Source organism: Arvicola amphibius, chromosome 7, assembly GCF_903992535.2.
Source record: "Arvicola amphibius chromosome 7, mArvAmp1.2, whole genome shotgun sequence".
NCBI lineage: Eukaryota > Metazoa > Chordata > Mammalia > Rodentia > Cricetidae > Arvicola > Arvicola amphibius.
This window is the reverse complement of record NC_052053.1, coordinates 68,346,008-68,351,136: the sequence shown is the minus strand read 5'-3', so window position 1 is coordinate 68,351,136 and position 5,129 is coordinate 68,346,008.

Sequence of the window (5,129 nt, the reverse complement as noted above, 5' to 3'; positions counted from 1 at the left end):
GGAAAGGAAGCAAGATGACTCTTCCCTAGAATAGGAAGCCCCTTCCTACAGCAGCCCAGATGTAATGAGGCCCACCCAATGTGGGGAAAATCTGCCTGCCTTCCCTCATGGCTGGCAAGTGCGTCTATCATTGTCACTGATATCAGAACCCAGATTTCTCTGGGTTCAACAGCTCTTCGGAAATCCTGCAGGCTCCAGGGTCAGATTGGGATTGCTGAGGTGCCCAGATGTGGACTGAGCAGCTATCTGGGCTTTTCCACTGTGCTGTTGGCCATTGAACTACCCAGACTATTGTGTACGCCAGTATAGTAAATTCCCTATGGAATACATATTCACACTATTGGCTCTGTTTCTGTAGAAGAACCTGGCAAACACAGTAGGCTAAGGAAGGCTAAAATGTGGTAAGCAAAACCCAGTGGATAATTCTGGTAGGAGCTCAAAATAGCAGACCAGTACTGACAGAAATGTGGATGGTCAGGTTTCAGGTGGAAATGAGGCCTTGAACTGCAAACATAAGGACCCGAGCTGAACCCCTAGAACTCACATAAAAATCCTAGGCACATAGGCATACAATTTTGTTGTTATTGTTGTTTGCTTGTTTAAAACAGGATCTCACTATGTAGCTCTGCTGTCCTGGAACTCCCTCCTGTAGACCAGGCTGGCCTTAGACCCACAGAGATCCGCCTGCCTCTGCCTCCCAAGTTCTGGGATCACAGGTATGCCCACCACACCTGGGATTACAGGCGTGCCCACCGCACCTGGGATCACAGGTGGCCACCACACCTAGAATCACAGGCATGCCCACCGCACCTGGGATCACAGGTGGCCACTGCACCTAGAATCACAGGCGTGCCCACCACACCTGAGATTACAAGAGTGCCCACCGCACCTGGGATCACAGGCATGCCCAGCACACCTGGGATTACAGGAGTGCCCAGCACACCTGGGATCACAGGCGTGCCTACCTGGCGGCGGCAGCATAATTGTAATCCCATCACTGGGGAGATAGAGGCAGGAGGATTCCTGAAGCTTATTGGTCACTGGTCAATAAGATTACTTGGGAAGCTCCAGGACAGTGATATATATATATATATATATATATATATATATATATATATATATATATATATATATATATATGAAGGTAGATGCTGTTCTTGGGGTGACACCTGAAGTTATCCTCTGGCCTCCACACACAAGCCTGCACACACATGAACATACATTAGAAAGGAGAGAGAGATTTGGTAAAGTACATCTTGGATGTATCTGTGAGGGCATTTCCAGAGAGGATTAGCTAAATGGGGACAACTTGCCCAGAATGTGGGGTCACCACCTTCCATAGGCTGGGAAAAGAGAAGTGATTCCCTAAATCCTCCTCCCTTTATGCCTTGGGGCATGGCACGCATTGCTCTGCTCTATCACCTTCTTCCTGCGAGACAGACGGAAGCCTCGGAAACTATGAATGAGAGAAATCTCTCCTCCCTTATATGGTATACATCACATATTTCGTCACAACGGTAAAAGCAGCTGAGCCAGTCTGAGCACATGGTTCAGGGGCATCATCAAGCTCATGCTCCACAGCCATGGTTCATCTCAGAACCTCTAGGCCTATTAAACACCGACCCATCGTTTCCCTCTCCCAGTCCATAGCAGCCCCGTTCTCCCTCCTGGTTTTGGCTTTGACCATTCTGCGGCCTTTAGAAGAGCGGAATTACTGTGTGTGTGTGTGTGTGTGTGTGTGTGTGTGTGTGTGTGTAAGTTCACCCATGCTGCAGCATGTGTCAGAATTTCTTTCTTTTTTATGATTAATAATAGGTTATCACACATGCACACATGAACACATCTTTTTTAAGATTAAAAATCAGCCGGGTGGTGGTGGTGCACACCTTTAATCCCAGCACTTGGGAGGCAGAGGCAGGTGGATCTCTGTGAGCTCGAGGCCAGCCTGGTCTACAGAGTGAGTTCCAGAACAGACTCCAAAGCTACAAAGAAACCCTGTCTTGAAAAACAAAACAAAACAAGATTAAAAATAGTTTATCATAATGTGTACTTGTTGCTTATCCACGCCCCTGGATAAAGACATTAGTTCTGCTTCCACGTTTTGACCGATATGAATAATTCTACTTAGAAGGGGAATGTGCTACTGAGGACCCCACCACCACCACAAAAAAATCTCCTTCAGCTTCATTTTCTCTCTGTTGGCTAAAAAGTCCCTAATTTTGGAAGCCGCACAGCTGGGCAGTATGTTATTGGTGTCCCAGTAACTTCAGTGTAATCACTCAGATTGTGAGTTGTCTTAACGGTTGCCTGAGTACTCTTCAGGGACCCGAAGGCTGCATCTCCAGAAAACACTGGGTCCTGGGCCTGAGGATATCTGATGGGTTACTGGGAGTAGATGAATCGATTTGGAATCTGTCTTCCTCCTTGCTGCTTTAACCTTTAACCTCTCTTTGCTCTGCCAGGAGAGGCGTTGATCTTGATTTCCCTCCCCTTTCAGCGAGTGCAGCAGTGTTAGCTGCAGCCCTCTACTAACCCTTCTCCTTCACCCCGCCATACTCTCTCGAGCACCTAGAGTCCTTCAGGCAAACACGATGGTGGCTCTTTGTAGCACCAATTCTAGTTGGACTTAACAATAAAAATCCAGAGTCAGGGGTTAATGCTGAAGATCAGGGAAGCAGAGAGGCCAGCCACTGAGAGTTCTTTTACCTCCACCAATGCTCAGACTGAAGGGGCAATCCTGTCCCCAGACTGCATCTCCAGACTCCATCTGTCTCCATCTCCCTAGTGCTGGGATTACCTTTGTGTGAACTCTGTTTCTCTTTAAGACAGATTCAATCTTGTGTAGCTCAGGGTGGCCTTGAACTCACAGAGATCCCTCTGCCTCTTTCTCCCCAAGTCCTGAGATTAAAGGTGTGTGCCACCATTCCCTGGCCTCTAGTGGCTCAGCTCTGCACTCTAATCTTCAAGCAAACTTTATTTGTTAAACATAAACAAAATATCACTACAGTTGTTAACTTTTCCCAGCAAACCAATAAAAGCCTGCTCCTCTCCTCACTTAGGTACCAGAGCAGCTTGGTCTGTGCTGCCTCCCTTCCACTCAACAGCCAAGGCCTCATTAAAGCCAGGCCCATTTCCCTACACACTTCCTTATTTCTATTGCTTCTGAGCCTTTCAAAAGTCCGAAGTCTGCAGTGAAGGTGTGTGTGTGTGTGTGTGTCTGTCTGTCCATGCTTGAACTTCTGGTTCCTTTAGATAGCCACCCAAAAGTGGGACTGTAGGTTTCAATTTACCGTCATTTCTGTAGTGACTGAAGTGTTTTATACACGAAGGTCCCCCAGTTCTCCATACTGTTGTGTTTCTTTTTAAAAATGCTACGGAGTACCAGGCGGCAGCTGTAGGCAAGCAGCAAATGCTATAAAGTCCCAAATGGTGGTAGCAGGCCATGTGGCGGCAGACAGCAGGCCCTGCGAGCAGCCAGTACCAGGCAGAGAAGGCTGCCGGTCCCTGAGCAGTGGCTGGTCCCAGGCAGGGAGACACATGGCAGGCGGGCAGAAGACAGAGACATGGTGAGGTTGAATATTTATTCAGGGGAGTTATGAAGGGGGAAGGGGGAGGGGGAGAGAGAGAGACAGAGAGAGAGACAGAGACAGGAGAGACAGAGAGAGACAGAGAAGGGGAAGCAGAGAAGTGGGGGAGAGAGGCAGAAGCGAAGCTGCCTCTCTGAGAGGAAGATGGAAAAGAGAGTGAGCTCAGGCCGGAAGCTGAAGATCAGCCTGCCTCAGCGGATGGGGAGGGAATTGGCGTGGCTTGTCTCTTAAAGGGATAGGGACCAAAACCATAACACATACCCTCTTTGGTAATTGCTCTGTTTGGGTAGCAGCCATCTTGATAGGTATGAGGTGGTCTCTTGTTGTGGTTCTGATTTGCACTTCCATAGTGATCAGTGATGTTGGCCATTTTCTTTATGTGCTTTTCGGCCATTTGTATTTATTTATTTTAGGCATGTCTACTTAAGTCCTTTCAAGACTATGCTTATGTTTAGTGCATGGGTCACTTTGTGGGAAATGGTTTTTCTTTCTAGGTCTGTGTGTTCTTAGGTTAAACTGTGGGAAGTCTCTTCTCTCAGTGGGCCTAAGTGTGACCCTCACTTGATGAAGGCTAAAGCTACCACTAGCTCTGCTTTCAGATCCGTCACTCAAGTGTGCTTGGCCCCTTCCCATCCAGTAAGCAACAGCCTACCTCCAAACCTGCCCAGCTGGCAAGGGCCTCAATCGGAATCCAGGACACCATTCCTTCATCCTCTGTCCTTCACTTGGAAGAAGTCACAATCCAGGTAGAAAAAAAAAGTTTACAAGCATCCATTACTAAGGAATAAACAAGGGGTAGGCAAAGCTAAGAGGGCAGTGAAGCCGCTGGGGAAAGCATTGAGAATGGGAAAAGGGCCACAGTCAGGAGCTGGAGCTGGGTCTCAGAAACAGGACAGTTTGTGCTTAAGGAAGAGCCTGGGAATCCCCATACAGCTCCCAGAAGCTGGTGCTGGGCCTAACAGCCCTGGCAAGAGCAGGTGGAGTGGGAAGGGAGGAAAGAACCCAGTTTCCCTCTTTCCCGGACCTGGCAAGTCTGCCCTCTCCCCTCCTCTTGTGCCTCCATGTCTTTAGTCCCTCTAGCCTCTCCTAGGAGTCCTGTGCTCCCCCGCAAAGTACTCCCATTCGCCCACATGGACATCTAGAGCTCTCTCCAAGGTCTTCATCTGAGCAGGTCTCAGCTGGCACAAACCTCCTGCGCCACACTGTCCTTGGGATGGCATCCAAAGCCCGATCACTGGGCCACATTCTTTTTCTGCCCCTACTGCAATCCACTCCTCTATTCCGGCCTTCACTGCAAGTTCGCAGAGTCTAACAGCCAGGCACATTCTCACAGAGATGTTTCTACCTGCCTCTTCCTGATGGGCTTGCCTCTATTCTTAAATTGTGTCCTTCTCTAGAGAAGGGCTGGGCAACTATGACGGGCTCTGAAGCCCGGACTTCGGGGAGGGGTGGACTGGGTTGAACCCTTGCAGCTCCTCTACCGCAGAATAAAGTCTGTATTCCAGGCTTGGAATCGTGCTTTGAGTACCACTTCTGCCAAGG